Source organism: Triturus cristatus, chromosome 9 (assembly GCF_964204655.1).
Source record: "Triturus cristatus chromosome 9, aTriCri1.1, whole genome shotgun sequence".
Taxonomy (NCBI): Eukaryota; Metazoa; Chordata; class Amphibia; order Caudata; family Salamandridae; genus Triturus; species Triturus cristatus.
Window position 1 is genome coordinate 1,145,109,909 of NC_140592.1, and position 24,232 is coordinate 1,145,134,140.

General features: G+C 53.3%; 1 protein-coding gene across 1 annotated transcript in view; it reads right to left on the reverse strand.

Annotated features, from left to right (window-relative positions):
* The window catches only part of SPTBN5 (spectrin beta, non-erythrocytic 5), a 1,776,766-nt gene that overhangs the window by 509,735 nt on the left and 1,242,799 nt on the right, over positions 1 to 24,232 (reverse strand). The window lies entirely within an intron of this gene.

Here is a 24,232-nt window from a genome sequence, read left to right on the forward strand (position 1 = left end):
TTAAACGGTTATGGTAACTATGGTTTGGCTCTATCAAAACATGTCGTGTAAGGTGTCTAACACTTTGGAATAATACCCCCATCCCATTTCTGGTGATGAGGATATTATCCCTCCCTTCTAGAGGGAGAAGACATGTTGAAACCTACTTACCCGGTTAAAGTTAACCAGAGCCCCAGCATCACAAAATGGATGCTGCTGCCACGACACAAGTCTGACCTCCTGCTGCTGGGAGTGATCCCGGCAAGGGAGGCTTGGACAATAGGTTTCCTGCCTTGGGAGGTGCGAGCACCACCCCAGACAGGCCTTAGTGTATTGGGGCAGGGAGGGATGAAAGAAACGAAACACTGCCTGGGGCACACAAGGTGTCCCATGCATAGTCCAGTTCAAACAGGTGCTGGGGCACTCCAGCCCCAGTCCTGGCGCGAAACTGGACAAAGGGAAGGGGGTGTAACCACCCCCTCCCAGGTCCCACCCATAAGGCGTGACCTAGCAGGCAACCCAGCCCCCCAGATTAGTATAAGTGTGGTAGCTGGGCCCCAGGAGATTAGATTATCCTGAACCTGCAACTTGAACAGAAACTCTGAACCTTCGACATTCGACGAAAGAAGAAGACTGAAGAATCTCCCTTGTGGCCAAGGAGTGGCTACCCTGTGCAAACAGGCACCATCAAGAGACTTACCCTTTGCTTTGCTGAAGTTCTACAAGGGACCGACTGCCGAGCCCGACCAGAGCCTTGACTTCCAGACTTCTCCGACCCTGATCCACATCCACAGCCGAGCTGAGATCCTTGGAGGCGACGAGAGACGTGGGACCGGCTACCTGGGAAAAGGGGCGAGTATCTTCCAGCACAGCTTCTGAGGTACCCTCGAAGTTGTGCACCGGGGATTGAGAAGCCCCAACCCCAAGCACCATCTGCACCGAAGATCAGCCCCCCACACTCCACGAGTCCTGCGTGGGGCCCTTCTACATTTTCCTGCTTGCCGCGTCTGTCCGGTTGCTTGCCCGTTGGCTAGCGGCCTTTGCGACGACACACCTTTGAATCTTCACTGCTGGTTTTGCTCCTCCAGACTGGCTCCCGCTTCTCTGCAAAAGAAAAGCACCCCAGACCTTCCTGGTCTGCACCAGAAGCAAGTCCTCCATTCTTCGTGGGTTCCGCTTGCCAAGGCTTGGTGAGTCCTAGTTCGACTTCGACGCCGCCGACAGCAAGAGCCTTCGTGGGACAGCTCGCCTCCTGGTCCTGGTCGTCCTCAACGTCTCCTGGTACCCGTGGCTGCTGCGACAAGCTTCACCTCTTCACCTGCAATCTTCACGACATCGCCTGGTTCCTTCCTGGTTCCACATGGTCACTGGCTAGTGACCCAGACTCTGTCCCTTCTGCTTGCAGGTATGCTCTCTTCTTGATCCCAGCCTTGGGATCCACCGGACACTCTTCACTGACTGCCTGTCAGCAACTTTCCTTCAGGCATCCATAGAAGTCCACGACGAAACCCGACGCAAGTTCACACCTATGCACCCGCAGCCCGTGGGCTAGGTAACTTGGGTACTTCGGTGCTCACAAGGGTATTGACTATCCTAGGGTCTAGTTTCCGAGTCTCGACTTTCTAGTTACTCCAGAAGTGTCCTAAAACTGCTTATTTCGAACTGCTAGTGATTCTATCGACTTTTACGCATTACGCGTGAGTGTTTCCACTCTGCACCTGAATCCCGTGGGCCTCCCACTTCCTAACTGTTGGTAGTGTAGTGTAGCCCCAGCGATTCGCTAGGCCTAGGCCTCTTCTATTTCTGTGACAGTGGTCCTTATACCACATCCTTAGTATATGGTTTGCGTGGCCCCTAGGGCCTAACTGTATTCCTTACCTGTGTGACTTAATGTATGCTTGAATAAGACTGTGTTGTACTTACCTCGAATCTCATAAAGAGTGCTGAGGGTTTGACTAGAATAAATACACTTTATTTTATATATATATCTGTTGTGGTGTCCTTTCATTTGGTATTCAAGGGATTATATATGGTATCACAGCTGGCTTCACATGCCATTCAGAGTTTAGCCTAAGACTGCTCTTGTCCATGCTACCACTAGGATAGCTGGTCTATAAGGTTGACTTTACAACCAATCACCATAAGGGTTGTTTGGACTGATATAAGGTGTACACTAGAACTAGTGACATCATACATCAGGCCAACTTCTCACAATTGCCACCAGGAAGGCAGTTTTCAGAGTCAGTAGACGAAGTGGACAGTTGTGAAGGGGCTCAAAGGGAGCGCACATCAGAAAAGTAAGAACAAGGTTCAAGTCCCACTGAGGCATTATGAATGGAACAGGAGGGAACATATGAGTAATGCCCTTGAGAAAACCGGAGACAACAGGGGACTTGAAAAGAGAAGGCTGATCAGAAAGCCTTAAGAAAGCAGAGATTGCAGCAAGATAACCTTTCAAGGTGCCCAGAGCAGAGCCCTGCTTGGCCAAAGAAAGAAGAAAGAGGAGAACCTCAGAAAGAGGGGCAGAAAGGGGATCCACAGCCTTTGCTGTGCACCATGCCACAAATTTGTTCAACCGGCAGGCGTATACCGTCTTTGTGGAGGGACGCCTGGCTGCCAGAATGACATCACAGACTTCAGGAGGCAAGTCAAATGGCATCAACTGTCGCCGCTCAATCTCCACGCATGGAGGTGGAGGCTAGACAGGTTCGGGTGGAGGACCGTCCCCTGCTGCTGCGACAGAAGGTCCTCCTGAAGAGGCAGTCGTATCGGGGGATCGATGGACATACTGAGTAGCTCGGGATACCAGTACCTTCGTGCCCAATCCGGAGCCACCAAGATGACTTGGGCCCGGTTGCGCCTGATCTTCTTCAGCACTCTGGGCAGAAGTGGTATAGGCGGAAAGGCGTACAACAGACCGCAACTCCACTCGCGACGAAGAGAGTCTCCGAGCGAGTGCCGCCTTGGAAATTCCAACGCGCAGAACTGCTGACATTGTGCGTTCTCTTCGGTGGCGAATAGATCTAACCAAGGCTCTCCCTGTGAGAAGTTGGCCTGATGTATGATGTCACTAGTTCTAGTGTACACCTTATATCAGTCCAAACAACCCTTATGGTGATTGGTTGTAAAGTCAACCTTATAGACCAGCTATCCTAGTGGTAGCATGGACAAGAGCAGTCTTAGGCTAAACTCTGAATGACATGTGAAGCCAGCTGTGATACCATATGTAATCCCTTGAATACCAAATGAAAGGACACCACAACAGATATATATATATAAAATAAACTGTATTTATTCTAGTCAAACTTTATGAGATTAGAGGTAAGTACAACACAGTCTTATTTAAGCGTACATTAAGTAACACAGGTAAGTAATACAGTTAGGCCCTAGGGGCCACGCAAACCATATACTAAGTAAGTGGTATAAGGACCACTGTCACGGAAATAGAATAGGCCTAGGCCTAGGGAATCGCTGGGGCTACACTACACTAGCAACAGTTAGGAAGTGGGAGGCCCACGGGATTCAGGTGCAGAGTGGAAACACTCACGCGTAATGCGTAAAAGTCGATAGAAGTAGTAGTTGTTAGCAATTAACAGTTTAAGGACACTTCTGAAGCAGCTAGAGAGTCGAGACTCGGAAACTAGACCCTAGGATAGTCACTACCCTTGTGAGCACCAGAGTACCCAAGTTACCTAGCCCACGGGCTGCGGGTGCATAGGTGTGAACTTGTGTCGGGTTTCGTCGTGGACTTCTATGGATGCCTGAAGGAAAGTTGCTGACAGGCAGTCAGTGAAGAGTGTCCGGTGGATCCCAAGGCTGGGATCAAGAAGAGAGGAGACCTGCAAGCAGAAGGGACAGAGTCAAGGTCACTAGCCAGTGACCACGTGGAACCAGGAAGGAACCAGGCGATGTCGTGAAGATTGCAGGTGAAGGTGAAGCTTGTCGTTGCAGCCACGAGGACCAGGGAACGTCGAGGACGACCAGGACCAGGAGGCGAGCTGTCCCACGAAGGCTCTTGCTGTCGGCGGTGTCGAAGTTGGACTAGGACTCACCAAGCCTTGGCAAGCGGAGCCCACGAAGAACGGAGGACTTGCTTCTGGTGAAGACCAGGAAGGTCTGGGGTGCTTCTCTTTTGCAAAGGAGCAGGAGCCAGTCTGGAGGAGCCAAACCAGCGGTGAAGATTTCAGGATGCGTCGTCACAAAGGCCACTAGCCAGCGGGCAAGCAACCGGACAGACGCGGCAAGCGGGAAAATGCAGAAGGGCCCCACGCAGGACTCGTGGAGTGTGGGGAGCTGATCTTCGGTGCAGATGGTGCTTGGGGTTGGGGCTTCTCAATGCCCGGTGCACAACTTCGAGGGTGCCTCAGAAGCTGCGCTTGAAGATACTAGCCACTTTTCCCAGATAGCCGGTCCCACGTCTCTCGTCGCCTCCACGGATCTCAGCTTGGCTGTGGATGTGGATCAGGGTTGGAGAAGTCTGGAAGTCAAGGCTCTGGTCGGGCTCTGCAGTCGGTCCCTCGTAGAACTTTAGCAAAGCAAAGGGTAGTCTCTTGATGGTGCCTGTTTGCACAGGGTAGCCACTCCTTGGCCACAAGGGAGATTCTTCAGTCTTCTTCTTTCGTCGAATGTCGAAGGTCCAGAGTTTCTGTTCAAGTTGCAGGTTCAGGATAATCTAATCTCCTGGGGCCCAGCTACCACTCTTATCCATATCTGGGGGGCTGGGTTACCTGCTAGGTCACGCCTTATGGGTGGGACCTAGGAGGGGGGTGGTTACACCCCCTTCCCTTTGTCCAGTTTCGCGCCAGGACTGGGGCTGGAGTGCCCCAGCACCGGTTTGAACTGGACTATGCATGGGACACCTTGTGTGCCACAGGCATGTCTCATTCCTTTCAGCCCTCCCTGCCCCAATACACTAAAGTCTGTCTGGGGAGGTGCTAGCACCTCCCCAAGCAGGAAACCTATTGTCCAAGCCTCCCTGGCCGGGATCACTCCCAGCAGCAGGAGGTCAGACTTGTGTCTGTGGCAGCAGCATCCATTTTGTGATGCTGAGGCCTTTGTTAGAGTTAAACAGCAAAGTAGGATTTTAACATGTCTCTCCCTCTAGAAGGGAGGAATAATATCCTCATCACCAGAAATGGTATGGGGGTATTATTCCAAAGTGTTAGACACCTTACACGACATGTTTTGATAAAGCCAAACCATAGTTACCATAACCGTTTAAGATTATGAGGCCCTTTAAGAGTATATGGTAGGCTATATCATAGAACAGCTATAAGGACATGGTTCCGAAAGCTGCAGACAGGCTCAGCTCATGCTAGAGCACCATCTCACATGTTACCAAGCACTCTGCCTCCAGGATTGTTAAGGCCTGCCATAGGAGTGGCTGATAGGTACACATGTGTCTATTTTAAAGGTAGATATAGGTATACTATATCTAAGCAAGGGGTGATTACACGACCTTACCCCAGCTGAGTGATCAGCCAGTTGTGTCTGATTGGAAGGCCAGACCAGGGGTGGCATAATACATGCTGCAGCCCCTAGGAGGCCTAGGGTACACCTATGCCCTGGGTACCTAGGGTACACTGTACAGGGTCCAATAAGGTGATCCTTACCAATTGGTTATGTACCTAGGGTACATGGAGTCCATTTTAAAGAGAGAGCAGACAGCCTGAGACCCTGAATGGCAGGTTCTCAGGCCAACTAAGTCGAAAAACCAGCTAGACACTAGGCAAAAAGTTGGGGGTAACCATAGTCAGATATCCAGCTTCCTACACTCCCCACTGCAGAAAGAGACCTTGCGCCACATCCGAGTTCAGACGCCATTCGTGATCCATCATGCACCGGCGGCTGAGTTCGTCTGCTCTGGCGTTCAGAGAGCCCGCCAGATGTTGAACCACCAGGGTGATGCCCTGATGTTCCAGCCATGTCCAGAGGCGCAGAGCCTCCTGACAAAGGGTCCACGACCCCACCCCGCCCTGTTTGTTGCAATACCACGTGGCGGTGGTGTTGTCCGTGAACACCTGCACAACACTTCCCCGGACAGAGGGAAGGAAGGCTTTCAGTGCAAGTCGGATCGCCCTCAGCTCCAATAGGTTGATATGGAGCCGAGTCTCCGCCAGAGACCAGAGTCCTCTGATCTCCGCCTCTCCCATATGGCCCCCCCATCCCAGGAGGGACGCATCCGTCACTACGACATGCTCCGGTTGGGGTAGGGAGAGGGATCTGCCGCTGACCCAATCGCGATTCGTGAGCCACCACTGCAGCTGGTTCGCAGTGCCCTCCGAGATCAGGACATGGTCGGACAGGTTGCCTCAATGCTGGGCCTACTGAAACTTCAGGTCCCACTGCAGAGCCCGCATCCGCCACCTGGCGTGAGGTACCAATAGGATGCAGGAGGCCATCAGCCCCAGAAGCCGCAGCACCAACCTGACCGAAACCCAGGACAAAGGCCGGAAGATGGAAATCAGGGCCTGAATGTCTCGGACCCTCTGTTCCGGCAGATAGACCCGGAACTGCGCCGAATCGAGAACCGCTCCGATGAAAAGGAGCTTTTGGGAGGGACTCAGGTGCGACTTCGGCGCATTGATGGAGAACCCCAGTGAGTGCAGGAGATCGGCCGTAGTCTGGAGGTGGGAGACGACTTGCCGGGGAGAGGTCGCCTTCAACAGCCAGTCGTCGAGATAGGGGAAGACTGGAACCCCTGATCTGCGCAGATGAGCTGCGACCACCGCCATCACTTTCGTGAACACCCGAGGGGCACTGGTGAGGCCGAAGGGGAGCACGGTGAACTGAAAGTGCTCCTGACCCACCGTGAACCGCAGGTAACGCCGGTGGGCCGGCAGAACGGGGATGTGGAAATAAGCGTCCTGCAAGTCCAATGCTACCATCCAGTCTCCAGGGTCTAGGGCAGCCAGAACCTGAGCTAAAGTGAGCATCTTAAACCGGTCCTTCCGGAGGAAGGCGTTGACGCTCCTGAGGTCCAAGATCGGGCGTAGGTCCCCTTTGCCCTTCTTGGGAACCAGAAAGTAGTGGGAAAAGCAACCACGACCTACTTCTGGACCAGGAACGCGCTCGACGGCCTCTTTGGCCAAGAGGGCCGAAACTTCCTCTCGTAGAAGATGCAAATGATCCCCCGACATACGGTGGTTCAGCGGTGGCATGGCTGGAGGGGTCGTCTCGAAGGGGAGGGAGTAGCCCCTTCGGAAGATTTGCAGCACCCACCTGTCGGACGTGATGGAGCGCCAGTGGAGCAGGTGATAGCGAACTCTGCCGCCCACTGGCGTTGAATGGGCCTGAAAGCTCGGACTAGGAGGGCTTTGAGGCGGATGCTGCCGGGGTGGATGTGGACTGACCGGCACGTTGACCTCCAGTACCGCCTCGGCGGAATCCACGTCTGTGACCACGTGCAGGTTGGTTCTGCGGCCGGTGGCTGGGCGGACGTGAGGAGGCGCTCCTTCCTTGGCCACAATAGGGACGAAAGGTGGAAGTTTGCGGCTGCGGGGCCGAAAGACCCAAGGACTTGGCCCGGGAGTCCTTGAACCGAGCCAGCGCACTGTCCGCCTTCTCACCAAAAAGGCGAGTGCCATCAAAGGGCATGTCCATGAGGGAACTCTGGACATCCCCTGAAAATGACGTGGATCTCAGCCAGGCGTGACGCCGAAGCGCCACCGTGGTGGAAATCGCCCAACCCAGCGAGTCCGTGGTGTCAAGTCCACACCGTATGGCATGCCGTACTGCATCTCGACCGTCAGCAAGAGCTTGAGTGAGTCGTGTCCGGGCCTCCACCGGGCACAAGGGCAGCACGTCCTTCACCGCATCCCACAGAGAGTGGGAATAACGGTCCAACAGGCAAGCGGTATTTAAAGACCGCAGTCCCAAACTCAGGGATGAGAACAGTTTCTTGCCAAACTGATCTAACCTCTTGGATTCCCGATCCGGAGGAGCGGACGGGAAGGAGGATTGGGAGGTTGAGGCCTGGATAACCAGGCTCTCGGGGGTGGGGTGTTGGGAGAGGAAACTGGGGTCGCCCGGAGCAGGGCGTGGCGCCGGGCATCGTTCCGTTCCACAGGAGGGACTGTGGAGGGCTTGGACCAAGTGCCCTGCAGAACGTCAATGAGGGCCTCATTAAACTGCAGCAGAGGCTCAGTAGAGCTTGCTGTCGGTTGAAGGACCTCAGTGAGGACGTTAGTCCTCACGGCCACAGCAGGCAACTCGAGCCCTAGGGCTGCGGCCGCCTTGCGCAGCACCACTGAGAAGGCTGCACCCTCCTCCGAGGCCACAGTCGGAGGAGAGATGAAACCAGCGTCCGGGGAGGTATCCAGACCGCTGGCATCCCCCAATTCCTCTGCCCAGTCCTGAGAAAGTTGGGCCTGAGCGGCCATAGGGTCATCATACCCCTCCCAGTCGCCCTCGTCATCCGATTCCGATAAACAGGAGGAACGATCGGAGCCGGGCAGTAGATGAAACGTTCACCAGTCGGCGCCGCGCCGGCGTCGGGCCCGGAGCGGGGCTAAACTGGGGAACGACGTCGTCCGGGGACGGCGTCAGAGTTGGAACCGGTGTCGGCACCGGCGGAGGAGGCGTCGTGAGGTCGACCGGCGCCGACCGAGATCCAGGCCTGGATCCCTCGGGGACCTGCGGCGTCGGGGCCGGAGCCGTCGACGGCGCCGGGCCAGTGCCGCCGGCACGCGAGGTCGCCCAGTTGAACCTGCGGGGCCCGAAGGCATGCCGACAGGCATCGACGGTGGAGCCAGGCCCCTCATGGCCGAGAGGAAGGCACTGACTTCCGCCGGAGTCGCGTCAGTCCCAGGGACCGGCGGGTATGGGGACGGATGCGACTCCTGCGGCTCCGATGGAGCCGCGGGGGTGGGACCACCCTGACCCTCGGCCGAGTCGCGCGACCGGCGAGGGGAGTCCGAAGAGCGATGTCGTCTCTTGGACTTCTTGGAGTGCTTCGACTTACCCGAAGACCCCGACGAGCGATGACGATGGCCGTGGCTCCGCGATCGGTCCTTGGACCTCCTCCTGGACCGGGACCGAGAGCGGCGCGGAGTCGAGTGCCGAAGCTCGAGAAGCTTACGGGACCGCTCCCACCTAGCTTTCGATGTCAAGGCCTGACAGTCGGGGCATGACTCCGCGTCGTGGTCGGCCCCCAGGAAGTAAAGGCACCGGCGATGGTGATCCGTCACCGACATCAGGCGATGACAGGTGTCACAGGCTTTAAAACCAGGCATCCTACCGGCACCAGAGTCGAGTCGATAGACCAAAAAGAGTCAAAAAGTTAGTCAAAAAATGACTAGGGGGGAGGAGCCTAGCGCGCAACCAAGATGGCCGCGAAGGTGCGAGGCTCCCGAGGACCTCCGCAACCTCCTACATTTATCCTGAATTCATCCTGCCTCGATTGAGGGGACTGTGTTGGTGAGCCTGAGCTGAGTTGGAACCCGTTTTCCGTTCTCGAATCGGACCTCGGGTGCCGGAGTGAGCACCGATTGAAGTTTGCGGCCTTCTTCTCGCCGAACCCCGGATTTGCGTTGGGGGGTGACCCAGTGGCAAAGTGAGCAACAACGGCGGGCCGGGCCTGGCGAGTCGCGTACCCCGCACTTTCGCTTTCGCTTTCTCGCCGTCTCTGCAAGTGAGATCGCGGAGCCTTTTGTGTTGGTGTGGCCTCGCTGGGGGACCCTGCCTGCCTGCCTGCTGTGGCCCACCCCGCCGGTCTGGGGTGGCCCCCCCGGAGCTCGTGGCCCTGATTGCCTGCCCTCTACGGTGTTGCTGGTGCGATTGTGGGACCAGCGGCGATGGCCACGAAACAAGATGGGGATCGGTCAAAGACCAAGTCGACCCGACGTGGCACCGTCCATCTGACCGCTATACCCTCCAGAGGGGATCTCCCGGCGGACCGCACAAGTCCCCTGAGGGCCCTTCTGATGCCCCGGACTTGCCCACGGATCTGACTCTCCACGACGTCATGGGCGCCATTTCCGAGATGAAGGCCTCGGTGGGCCAGCGGTTCGACACCCTGGCACAGAAGATCGACGCGGTCCTTGTGGACGTTGGCCTGGTGAGGGCCGATCTTTCCAAGACCAACGATCGAGTTGATTCTTTGGCCCACACCGCATCGGGCCTTACGACTGAGGTGGCGGCACTACAACTGGAGGTACGCCGGCTAAGTCAGGCGAGCGCACTTATGGATCGGCGCCTCGAGGATTCCGAGAGTCGGGCCCGGAGGAATAACATCCGCATCATCGGAGTACCCGAGGGACGGGAGGAAGCGGCGGCGGCTCTATTTGTGGAGGACCTGATCGCTACCCATCTCCAGCCTCGGGGACTGAGTAAATTTTTTGCTGTGGAGAGGGCCCACAGGGTTCCCGGGGGAAGGCCGAAGGTCGGAGCCCCTCCGCGACCTCTCATTGCCCGGATTTTTAACTTTCGGGACAGAGACGCTATCCTGCAAGCTTCCAGACTACATGGGCCGGTTAAGCGGGAAAATATGGAGGTGAACTTTTACCCTGATTTCACCCAAGCGGTCCAGAAGCAAAGACTGAGCTTCCTGGGCGTTAAACGCCGACTCCGGGACCTGAACTTAAAGTACGACATGCTCTTCCCGGCCAAGCTGCGAGTGGAGGTGGATGGTCGCACGCACTTTTTTGATCGTCCCGAAGCGGCCGGGGACTGGCTGGACACTCTGTCTGGGGATCGTGATCGAGATGGCGGGGGGGGGGGGCGGCGGGAGGAGACGGCCCATTGGATCGGGACTGAGGGGTCAATATTGGGCCTCACTCTGGACGAATACAATGCTACTTTCGATCAAGCGTCTGTCTTTGTACATTCCCCTCCCATGGAGGTTGTGTGGGGTCTAGAAGGGGTACTCTTTCCTCCTCTAGGGGGTCTAGCTAGTTTCTTCTATAGGGGCGACAGGCACACTGCAAGTTGGGGGGGCTGTCCGGGCTCGTGCAGGGAGGGGGGAGTTTTGTTGGAGTGGGTGGGTTGGGGTGGGGTGTTGTTCGTTTACACCACAAGGCAAACGTATCATTGTGTTGTCTCTACAGTGCTCTCTGGGGGACGAGTGATGACTTCTGTTTATGATGGGGGGTAGGGGACTGAGTTTGTTGTCCTGGAATGTTAATGGACTGGGGGACAGGATAAAACGAGGTGTGGTCCTGCAGTTCTTGAAGCGAACTTCGCCCGATATAGTTTTTCTGCAGGAGACGCACCTCATTGGCAACTCCTTTTGCGCTATGAATCGACGGGGCTACCGCCTTGTGGCCCATTCGGGCTTCACGTCTGGTTCAAGGGGTGTGGGCATCATGGTTAAAAACTCGCTCCCGTTGGAGATTGATGAGGTGCGCCATGACGATAGGGGACGTTACACGGTTTTGGTGGGCAGACTGGGGGCAGAGTGGTCGTTTTTGTGTCAGTATATGTCCCACCGGGGCTGCAGACGACCACCTTTGCGGACCTGGGGCGCCTCCTCCTTGGCCTTCCGGAGGGGATTCTAGTGGTGGGGGGGGATTTTAATGCTGTAGTTTCCGGAACTGTGGATCGTCACCCCCCTAGGGATCTCCCCCGGGCCCAAGCGTGGTTATCTGGCCTCTTGGATACCCTGGGACTGGTGGATTGTTGGCGTTTAAAACATCCCACGCAGCTACAGTACACCTTCCATTCAGGGGCTCATGGTAGTCTCTCACGGCTAGATTATGTCCTGGTCCCAGCGGCTTATGTGGGGAGGGTGGGAGAAGTGCGCCATTTGGCACGGGGTATTTCGGACCACTCCCCGCTCTTGTTGCACTTTGATATTTTGCCGAGGGGAGAGGGTAGAGTGGCCCCGATCAATCCCTGGTACCTGAGTGACCCCACCATTCGCGCAGAGCTGATTAAATCCCTTAAGCGCTATTTTGACGAGAATGTGGGGTCTGTGTCATCGGCGGTCTCACTGTGGGAGGCGTTCAAGACAGTACTCCGAGGAGAGGCCCTGTCCCTTATTTTCCACTCCCGGAGGCGCGAGCGGGAGGAGGTGACCCGTGTTGAAGCTGAGATAACCGAGTTGGAGGGTGATCTAGAATGTGGGGTGACGGATGATAAATTACATGTTCTCCAACTCAAGCAAGCGGCCTATAAGGCCCTCGTCACGGAGGCGGCCAGGGGCCTCAGTAGAGAGCAACAGGGGAGACTGTATGATGTGGGTGATAAGGCTGGTAAATTGATTGCGTGGCTGGATAAAAAAGAGAGAGCGAGTCGAGTTGTCCCGTTGATTGAGAAACCGAATGGTGTGTGTGTCACTGAACCGGAGGAAATTGTCTCCTGCTTCGCGGACTATTTCCGTGGGGCGTATTCCCCAGTGTCTTCCCGCTCTGAAGTGGATTCCCATGCCCTGCTCAGAGATATCGCGCTGCCTTCCCTTTCGGAGGAGGACAGAGTGTTGTTGGACGCTGCTCCAACCTCCGAAGAAATTGCCCTCGCCATACGCTCGGTCGCTTCCGGCAAGGCCATGGGTCCTAATGGTCTTCCCATCGAGTTGTATAAGCTGCGACCGGATACGCTGGCGCCGCATCTCCGTGCTATGTTCCTTGCGGCCCACTCGGTGGGTTCCCTCCCGCTAGACCAGCGTCTGGCTACCATCGTGGTTATCCACAAGGAGGGGAGGCCACGGGACCGGGTCACATCCTATCGACCCATTTCGTTATTGAATGCGGAGCCCAAAATTCTCGCCAAGGTTTTGGCCAATCGGCTGGTCGGCGTGGTGTGTGACCTGGTCCACCAGGACCAGTCCGGCTTTATTCCCCATCGTAACACAGCGCTTAACCTGCGGCGTTTGCATGGGGTGCTCGCACGTGTCCCGTTCATACGGGAGCCGGCCATCTTGGCATCCTTGGACGCCACTATGGCGTTTGACACACTTGAATGGCCATATATTTGGGCGACGCTCGCGAAATTTGGGTTTGGCCCAGGGTTTATCAGCTGGGTTAAATTGTTGTACTCTGGCCCACTGGCGCAGGTGGTTGTGAACGGTAGAGTGTCGGCTCCGTTTGAGTTGGGCAGGGGCACGCGGCAGGGCTGCCCGTTATCGCCGCTCCTTTTTGCGCTTGCCTTGGAGCCCCTGGCGGAGTGGCTGCGGTGGGAACCTTCTATTCGTGGTCTCCGCTGGACCCCCAAGTATGAGGACCGCATGTCTCTATATGCTGACGATATTCTCCTGTACCTGGCTTCCCCACGTAAATCACTGATAGTACTGGTTGATGTATTGCAATCATTTGGTCGTAACTCCGGCCTTGTCATCAACTGGGCTAAATCGTGCGTGTATGTTCTCTCTGGGGAGGCTCCTATCCTTCCGCGGGGCTGTCCTATCCAGATCGCCCCGCAGGGATTTAGGTACCTGGGTATCTTCATCACCCTAGACGCGGAGGCCCGGTATGACCGAAACCTGCTGCCCCCCCTCCAGCGCCTGAAGGAGGATGTCGCGCGTTGGCGGCGTTTGCCGCTCTCGCCGCTCGGCCGGGCGGCATTGTTTAAGATGATGTCGCTGCCGCGTTTCCTGTACGCTCTGCAGAATACAATGGACCTCGTCCCGGCGCGCTACTTCCGCGAGGTGGAGAGTTTGCAACGCCGCCTGTTCTGGGACGGGAGACCGCGTATCGCCCTGGCGAAGCTGACGCTCCCGTGGTATGACGGGGGGATTGCCCTCCCGGATATTAAACGGTATTATTGGGCCTCCCAGCTGGCTGCGATTAATCACGCCTATACGGGCCCGCCCTAAACCCGGCCTTTGAAATGGATAAGATGCTACTGCCGGGTGGTGACTATAATCGAGCGCTCTACTCCAGCTCGCTCGACGCACGTCTGACGGGCCCCACGCGTGTCATGGTACGAGTGTGGCACGCGGCTAATGTAGCGATGGGGTGGAAGGATCGTTTGACCCGGGCGTCACCACTGTACGCATCTGAGCAGTTGGGCTCCCTGTGGACCTCGAAGGGCTTCGAGAAGTGGGACATGATAGGCATCAGCAGGGTGGGGGATCTCTGGACGAGGGGGGGATTCAAAACGTTCGGGATGCTGCAGACGGAATTCCAGTTGCAAGACAGGGAGTACTTTCGGTATATGCAGATCCGTCATGCACTATGCTCCGCCTTCCCGGACGACGCCTCCATCCCGGAGTACTCCCCTCTGGAAGATAGAGTGCTGGATGGACATGTACCGGAAAGCACGATCTCGTTAATCTATAAAAAACTGATCAATGAACGCGCGGGATTGCTGCTTGATCTTCGCGAGGCTTGGGTTGCCGATGGATTGGAGCTGGACGACGAGGACTGGGTCTCTGCGGTGGCCTCCCCGAAAGAGGTGGCCATACCGGCCCGCCTTCGCTTCGTCCAGCTCAAGATACTCCATAGGGTCTACATAACGGGGCCAAGGCTATTGCGTATGGGCTATGCTGTGGACGGGTTGTGTAAGCGTGGGTGTGGTTCTTTGGGGACCTTTCTTCATATTTTGTGGGAATGCCCAGAGGTGGAGCGATTCTGGCGTGGTGTGCATGAGGTCCTGCGGGTGGTTACGCGTGTGCCGCTGCTGCCCGAAGCGAGGAGATGCCTGTTGAACGTGTGGGAACCAACCGACTATTCGGCGCCACAGACGTGGTGGGTGACTCTGGGATATATGGTGGCCAAGCGCGATATTGCTCAACTGTGGGGTTCCCAGAGGCCCCCGACTGTTTCGGCCTGGAAGGAAAATATGGACTGGTGCATGTTTCGGGAAAAGGTGGTGTATGTAGCGAGAGGTAAGCCTGGGACATGGGTGAAAGTATGGGGCCCCTGGAACGCCTACCGTGGGGGAATCTGTGCCCCGCCGTTATTGCCCGATCCATCGCCTGCCCCGTCCCCTTAGCCGGTTTAGCTCTCCGGTACCGGGCACTGAGTCCACCCAGTCCCTGTTCTGACCTTCTCTCCCCCCTTGATACTCCTATGGATTGGTAGGGTCCCCCTTCTAGGGGAGCACATGCTGCTGTTTTCGATCGTGGGTTGCCTTGTGGTTTGATTTTGTTTGTTGTTATTTATGTTTAAAAGAAACCGTCATGTGGGGTCCGGATGGTGTGGCCATCAACGCGGCTAACTCCTGTACGTTTTCCTTTGCCGCAGCCTGCGTTCTACTGTGTGTATCTTATGCTCCTCTTGTTTGCTAGCGGCCGGCCTGAAGGTTGTAGGCCCATCTTTGTATATTCTTTGAACTTTGTAATAAACGGTTTCAAAAAAATAAAAAAAAAATAAAAAAAAAATGACTAGGGGTAAGCTCTTCCCGGATCGGCGCTTACTGGCGCGGAAAAAAGAAGAACTGACGTCAGCGCGCGAGGGCGGCGTCTAAGTACTTCGACGACGTCATCCCGGCGCACGACGCCGATGATGGACTTGGAGCCGCAGATGACGCCTAGCGACGCGCAAGGGCTATTGCTACATAAATCTTTCCGGATCCAGCCTGACGCCTGGGGATATTCTAAGGTGAGGAATCTAACTAACGTGTTTCTTTCAGATATTACATGCATGAAGCAATTCACCCTATGCACGAGCACCGCAGAAGACAGAATCATGCATGACTGTGGAAACTGGACGTTGCACGTGTTTTAAATGTTCGATGAAGGTTTTCATTTAACAACGAAATGCATAATTCCCATAAATAGCGAAAAAGATGAAGCAATCACTGCCCGTGATGAACAAGTTACTTACCTTCGGAAACGATATAGCTGTAAGAGACATATATTAGGTATACATTCCTTAACTGAGAATTACCCCCAGGCGTCAGACTGGTTCCGGAGAATTTTTCGGCAGCAGCACAAGTCCAGCAAGGTAGCCTGGACATCCCCGGAAAAACCCGTCGACCTCAGTCAGGCATAGCGTCGTAGAGCTACCAACGTGGAAATCGTTCTGCCTAGCGAGTCGGCGGTGTCCAGCCCACATCGAATGGCAAACTTGGCTGCGTCTCTCCCCTCGGCAACTGCATGGGAGAGCACGGCCCGGGCCTCCTCCGAGCACTGTGGCAGCACCTGCGCTACTATATCCCACACAGAGTGGGAGTATCGGCCCAACAGACATGCGGTGTTTACCAACCGCAGTCCCAACCTGGAGGAAGAAAACATCTTCTTCCCAAGGTGGTCCAGCTCTTTGGATTCCATATCAGGTGGTGTGTTAGGGAATGAGACTTTGGATGTAGAGGCTTGGACCACCAAGCTCTCAGGGATGGGGTGTTGGGAGAAGAAAGAGGGGTCGCCCGGAGCCAGGCGGTGGCGTTGGGTAATCATCTTATCCACAGGAGCCCCTGTGTTGGGCCTGGACCAGGTGCCCAAAAGGATGTCGGTAAGAGCTTCACTGAAAGGCAGCAGGGGCTCCAAAGAGTCCACTGCTGGTTGAAGCGCCTCCATCAGGAGAATCTTCCTGACCGCCACTGCAGGTAGCTCGAGGTTGAGGGCCTCAGCTGCCTTAAGTAACACCACTGCGTACGAAGCATCCTCCTCTGTAGCCATGGTAGGTGGAGACAGCATGCCAATGTCTTGGGAGGTATCCAGACTACTGGCTTCCCATAACTCCTCCCAGTCCTCCTCACCCTCCTCTGGCTGCCAATCTGGCATATAGGGAACGCCAGGGTAGAACAGAAGTACAAAAGTACCATTCGGCGCCGAATCCAGCGTCGGTCGACGTTGGTCCGGCTCCATGTCCAAGACAGGGTGAATGCTGGGGTCGACGTCGGCTGGGGACAAGACCGGCGTCGGTTTTATGACCTGGTGCCGGTGGATTCGGTGTGGTGGGAGGTGTAACAAAGTCGACTGGCGCCGATCCTGATCCAGGCCTGGATCCAAGGGGACCCTGCGGAAGCCGAAGCCGCCAGCGTTGAAGGCCCAGGGCCCCCAGCCAAGTCAACGGGGCCCAAAAGCGCGCCGGCGGAGTCGGGTAGCCCAAAGATGGCATGCATCGCTTCGTAGAAACTCCAAAGCTGGGCAGGGGTCGCTCCATCTCCTGGAAAAAGAGTAAAACTCGAAGTCGACCCTTCAGGCTCCGCACGCGGAGCAGCAGGACGGGCACCGTCGCCTCCCTCATCACGTTGGCTGATGGACGGGGAGAAGTCGAAGAGCGACGATGCTTCTTCGACTTCTTCTTGTGCTTCGACTTACCTGAGGAGTACGAAGACTTCGATGACGAGTGTTGGTGTTGAGTCCGCGACCAGTCCCTCGTCTTCCCGCGCGACCGGGACCTCGAACGGTGTGGAGCGGACTGCCGGACTGCGAGAAGATTTCGGGGCAGCTCCCAAAAGACTTCGGATTCATGGTCCGGCAGTCGGAGCACAACTTGGGGTCATGGTCACACTCCAGGCACAGGTGTCGCACGCCTTGAAGCCGAGGACGACTGGACATCCCTGCGTGCATCAGGAGTCGATAGACTCAAAAACATTGTCAACAAAAGTCGCAAAAAAGTCAGTCAAAAAGTGACTGGAGGTACCACTCTCTCCGGATCTGCGCTGGCTGAAGCGGAAAAACAAAGAACTGACGCCAGCGCGCGAGGGTGGCATCTAAGAACCTACCGCGACGTCATTCCGGCGACCACGAAGCCAACGACGAACGCGGAGTCGACTGACACCACCTTTCGACACGCAGGGGTACTGCCGACATAAAATTCTCCGGATCCAGTCTGATGCCTGGGGGTAATTCTCAGGCATGGAATCTATAACTAATTGTCTCTTTCAGATGTTTTATGCAGTGCCATGCACACATTTCAGTCCATATATCACCATTCTTGTGAACGACCGTTCAAGGAGGAGCTGCACCCTTGTAGCAGATGAGTGAGTGCTGAACTAACTCCGATGCTGAAAGCAGCAGCAGCCGATCCTAACTGCGGGCCAGAATCGAATAGTAATCTTTAGGAAGGTCTTGGAAAAATGTTCAATTATTCAACTTTATTCTTGTTGTGCATGTACTCGTCTCTTGCAGCTTCTGGGAGGATCTTCAGCCTGCTTTGGGCCTGGGAGTAGGCACTTTGACGTTTTCTGTCAGGACTACAGACTTAGGGCATGACCTTAAATTCAGCCATACATACCTATGGCATGGGCCGAAAATGGTTTTGATGAAAGTCAGCTGAGGATGGAAAGCTTTGACAGGAGACCGATTGAAACGTGGTTGTGAGCAAGGCCTCTGTTCAGGAGTGTGGCAGTACTCATTTTTTAAAAAAAATTAAGCAATATGTAAAAACATGGCAAACACAAAAAGATACAAATAAATGAGTGGCCCGGGAGCCCAGGAGCATCAACCCCGGGAATGGAGTGCCCTCCTTTTCAGTTGGCTGTGGAAATGTGATCAGGCAAATGCTGTGACTCACAGTGGAAGGCAGCCAATGAATGCAGTGGGTTGACCTTGATCCCCATGTTGTATGTTGTGCTGGGTGAAACCAAATGTGAATGACATTTGACCCGGGCAGTGGATAAAGAGGGCTGACCAAAAGCCACTCCATGCATGTGTACTTATGTATTTTTGTGAGGTTGGTGAAATAGTCAAAGTTATCTGCATACCTAAAAATGGAACAGCAGCTGATGGTTCTGCATTAAAGAAGTAGCGCACAGATGGTGGAGATTTCTGGTCTTTTTCAGGTTCCATAATATGACCAGCCATTGGGGCAGCCATGGACATCGAGACAGGTATTTTGGATGAGGGTCCTTGGTATAGGGCAGGAGATCCCCTTGAGAAGCCAGATCTCAGCACCAATCAAGAAACTGCACTTTCTCTTCCTTGGGCAGCTTGCCTCTTTTAACCAGAGCACTGTCATCAAGCCCTGGAGTGCAGGATAACCAAAGGCAACAGAAGGGTGGCTGAAGCCAGTCCACCATACCATCATCTGTGGCAACCACCAACTTTGAGGTGTCTTCTAGAAGAATGAGTGTCAGGGCCCGCTGCTCCACTCTGAAAGCTTTGTGCCAGAATCTTAAAATAAACTAAACGAAAATTGATGTTGATTTTGAAAATATGTATGCTTTATGATTATATATCACTGATTCTCAGTTGTCCAAACCAGAGCTGTCCTGTACACTGAACACTTTCCCAGAAAGAGAAGCTCTTTCACATTTCTCATCATGTGTTTCATTCGTGTTTTATGTAGTATGTGACTCAGTTAAATGAAAAGCCACACCCTATCCAGTTCGATGTGAGCAATACTTTTTGTTTTATTTTGAATTTACAGCGTGGTTGTGTCAACCTTTCATTTTCACAATTCAAGCTGCATTAGATCAAAGGTTCAATGCCACCCTCCTTGCAACGCTGGAAGGGAAGCTTCAGTACAGTGCCAAGTTACCAGAACAGTTTTTATCAGTAACTGAAGAATCTCTTTATCCACAGCTAAATACAATGTACACCTAACCTCAGTCCAGCACCAACTTGTTAGTGACTTGAGGTTGCTCACAGATTCAATGTACCTAGTGAGGGTGGACAATCTCACAACTGATGTGCTGAAGTAGGTGAGATCATTGGTAAGAACTTCAGATTCTGAAAGTGTGAGGTGTGTTTGAGAAAAGCAACAGAAACATATATATTCCTGCACTAGAGCGATTCTGCAAAGGCCAAATGGGGCACCTAGAAAGAAACTAAAAGAACAACAACTGGAACACTTTGCCGCCAGGGACACAGACACCGTAGATCCAGCAATCAGCACATCGAGAATCCTCACGGCGAGGCACCGCAGAGGAAGAAGTGTTTCCTGTGTTAGCGAGGCATCCATCCTGCTCTGCTCAACCTCCACCATGAAAGCAGGCAGTGCCTAAGGAAGGTACCAAAGCTCTGGAGATGCAGCAGATGGAGCTGATGCTCCAATGGAAACAGTTCAGACAGAAGTAGATGGAGGTTACGAGAACTAGGAGAGGCACTCAAGTACAGAATGGGCCATAAAAGAATAATACATTTGAATGATGGTCAAAAAATGAGTGAGGGAGTGCATACAGTTCAATCAGTGAAATGGGACTGTATCCTAGTGTGCCATCCCAAATTCCCTAGTGATGTTGTGATAAGAAATGAATGAATGAATGAAAAAGCATTTATATAGCGCGATAGCTACCCTAAGGCATCCCAGCACTGGAGTTGGACGCGTACAAAGAGAGACCATGATTAAGTGGGGTTTTGGAAGAACCACGTTTTGAGGAGTTTCCAGAAAGGCAGCAGGTTGGATTCCTTACGTATGTACAGGGGGAGTGCGTTCCATAGTTTGGCAGAGTTGTCAGAAAAAGATCGTCCGCCACATCTAGCTCTCTTTTTTTTGGGAGTGTAGCCCGAGAGAGGGACGTGGAACGAAGAGTTCTGCTATGCTGGTATGGAGTGATCATGGAACGACTGATTGTTGGCCCCTTCCCCCAGAAAGCCTTGTGTGTAATGCACATGGCCTTGAACTGGATCCTCTCCCTGACAGGTAGCCAGTGAAGGCTTCTTAAAACAGGTTTAACGGATTGTCGATGAGGGAGCCGGAGGAGCAGAAGAGCTGCGCAATTTTGAAGAATCTGGAGCTCTGAGATTGTGAGTTGGGGGGCTCCTAAGTAGAGGGGATTACCATAATCCAGGCGAGAGAGTATAAGGGCCTGGATCATAACTCTTCTGGCCTGGAATGGGAGGAGCAAAAGTATCTTGCTAAGCATCCTCAGTAGGCCGTAGCAAGTGGCTGATAGTTTAGTCGCCTGAAAATCAAAGCTGAGAGAATGGTCCAACCAGATACCCAGGCTTTTAATCTGTTTTTTGGGTTCTGGAGTGGGTCCAAGACAGGTAGGCCAAAGCAGGTCCGGGGTTGAAGACTGGCGAGTTGCAGAGAAGCATAAGCTTGGTCGTCTCCCCATTAAGTTTTAAGCAGGATAGCTCCATCCATTTGGCTACCATCTCTAGACATTTTCCAAGGCGGCCCGATGACTTTTTTGGGTGGTTTAAAGCCACCAGAAGCTGTGTGTCATCGGCGTAGGTTATGATTTTTATGCTAAATGGCTGGACTATCTCTGCTAATGGACGCATGTAAACGTTAAACAGTGTGGGGCTCAGGGATGATCCCTGAGGCACACCACAGCTGAGGGACATACGTTTGGAGATAAGATCGCCCTCAAAGACTTAGAAGGAACGATCTTCTAGGAAAGACTGGATCCATGTGATGACACCACCTGTCACACCCAGGTCCCTGAGCCTAAGGATAAGTGTATCATAGTTGACAGTGTCGAATGCAGCACTGAGGTCCAGGAGGCTGCTGTACCACCTTGATCCAAAATCCTCCTGGATTCCTCTGTTACTGCAAGAAGAGCGGTCTCGGTCCCATGCTGGGGACGAAAGCCTGTCTGAGAAGAGTGAAGTAGATTGTTGAATTCAAGAAACTCTACAAGAGTGCTATTGACGTGCCTCTCCAAGATCTTGCTAATCATAAGGAGGAGAGAGATGGGACAATAGTTTCCCAAATTGTCTTGATCAAGGTTAGGCTTTTTTTTTAGAAGTGCCTACACCATTACACATTTCCAAGCTGGGGGGACCACCCCCATAGTGGTGGAAGCATTGACCAACTCAAGGATTACAGAAAGGATTTTTTTTGTAACCAGAGTCAGTGCATGAGGCGGTGTGGGGTCCCTGGGGGAACCTGATTTTACACCAGCCATAATGGCTTCTAATGTAATATGGTCCATTAGGGAGATTTCCTCCAGGGCTGCTTGAGTGTGAGAGGCTGGGGCGGTAATGGGCACAGAGGTTTTGTAACTAGCAGTGTGAGGGAAGGAGACAAGGATGTTTTGTATTTTCTGGTGGAAAAAGGCGGCCATGTTGTTACAACGGGCAAGTGTACCATCCCTGGTTGTTGAGGGGGTAGTTTTAACAGGGATTTGGCAATTTTGAAGATTTCCTTGAGGGAATTGGATGCTAAGTTGATTTTTTCCTCATAGAATGATGCTTGTGCAGCTTTAATTTCGGTTTGATAGGTTTTAATTGCCTCCGTGTACTTTAATTTATTGCATTCTGTGTAATCCTTTCTCCACTTTCACTCCAGCCTTTTACAAATTCGTTTTAATTCCCGTAACTTCGGGGTGTACCAATTTTGTGGGTGACTTTTTTTAGGAAGGACAACCTCTAGCGAGCTTTCGATCCAGGTATTAAAATCATTATTGGCCGAGTTGGGGTTGATACACAAATTTGGTTGGATGTATCCTAATATGTATTCTTCATTCCTCAGTCCTCAGATGATAACTGGAGAGCTAGGTTAATGGTAGATTGGCAGAAGTAGGGACAAGATTTATTTTAAAACTGCCACGGAAGGCATAGATTTCTTTACAACTCCGAGAGATAATCTGTCTACTTTGTTTTGACAGCTCCCCTAAAATGCACCTTAATGAATTCAGAAAGGTTGCGAAACAACACCAGAAAGGGTGACTGGAATGGAAAAATGTAGTGGCGGCACAGTTTCTGTGGTTGGTGTACTGCTCACCCCTATAACATTTAATTTGTCTTGGCGAAGCAAAATCTTATATCCTGTAAACTTCCAACATTTAACTGAGGGAACGTTCAAAGCAGGCCAAAGAGAAAACATACACAGGAGATGATCATCTCACATAAGACATATCTGTTATGGGTCCCAGCCATCATTCACGCTGTATCAGCCTATGAACCAGCCATCACAATGAGAACAATGCAAAAACAACAGTTGATGGACAGAATGCAGAACAATGTCATATATTCACCCCAGTACAGAGATCTGGGCCTAAATCCATAGTTTTTTTGCTCACCATGCCATTCCAGTTTGAACCCAGCCATATGCAAATCAGTCATGACCCTGTGCCTCATGGGAACAGTCCAGTCCAAACTGCCAAACCAGAATCTCCCTGGACTGGAACCAAGTATCCAAGGACCGGTTTCGGGGTTTCATCCCTCTTCAGCCAGGACAGCTTGATTCCAGTGGCATGGAGAGCACGGGACTCACGTCTGAGCCTACCCGTCTCACTCGGGGTGACAAATGCAAAAACAACAGTCGATGGACAGAATGCAGAACAGTGTCATACATTCACCCCAGTACAGAGATCTGGGCCTAAATCCATATTTTTTTTGCTCACCATGCCATTCCAGTTTTAACCCAGCCATATGCAAATCAGTCTTGACCCGGTGCCTCATGGGAACAGTCCAGTCTGAACTGCCAAGCGAGGTCCTCCCTGGAATGGAACCAAGCATCCTAGGACCGGTTTCGGGGTTTCACCCCTCTACAGCCAGGACAGCTTGATTCCAGTGGCATGGAGAGCACGGGACTCACATCTGAGCATACCCGTCCCACTCGGGGTGACAAATGCAAAAACAACAGTTGATGGACAGAATGCAGAACAATGTCATACATTCACCCCAGTACAGAGATCTGGGCCTAAATCCATTGTTTTTTTTGCTCACCATGCCATTCCAGTTTGAACCCAGCCATATGCAAATCAGTCTTGACCCTGTGCCTCATGGGAACAGTCCGGTCCGAACTGCCAAGACTGATTTGCATAAAGCCAGACAAAACTGGGGGGGCATGGTGAGCAAAAGAATGATGGATTTAACCCAGATCTCTTGACTGGGGGTGAATGTTTTGATTTGTTCTGCATTCCGTCCATCAATTGTGTGTCTTTTGCTTTCTCGCCCTAAGTGCGCCAGGTATGCTCAGACGTGAGTCCTGGGCTCACTGTGCCACTGGAATCAAGCTATTCTGGCTGAAGAGAGAGACGAAACCCCGAAACCGGTCCTAGGATGCTTGTTTCCGGTCCAGAGAGGACCTGGCTTGGCAGTTTGGGTTGGACTGTTCCCATGAGGCACAGGGTTTAGACTGATTTGCATATAGACAGGTCTAAACTGGGGTGGCATGGTGAGCAAAAGAATGATGGATTTAACCCAGATCTCTTGACTGGGGGTGAATGTTTTGATTTGTTCTGCATTCCGTCCATCAATTGTGTGTCTTTTGCTTTCTCGCCCTAAGTGCGCCAGGTATGCTCAGACGTGAGTCCTGGGCTCAACTGTGCCACTGGAATCAAGCTATCCTGGCTGAAGAGGGGTGAAACCCCGAAACCGGTCCTGGGATGCTTGTTTCCGGTCCAGAGAGGACCTGGCTTGGCAGTTCGGGCTGGATTGTTCCCATGAGGCACAGGGTTAAGACTGATTTGCATATAGTCAGGTCTAAACTGGGGTGGCATGGTGAACAAAAGAATGATGGATTTAACCCAGATCTCTTGACTGGGGTGAATGTTTTGATTTGTTCTGCATTCCGTCCATCAATTGTGT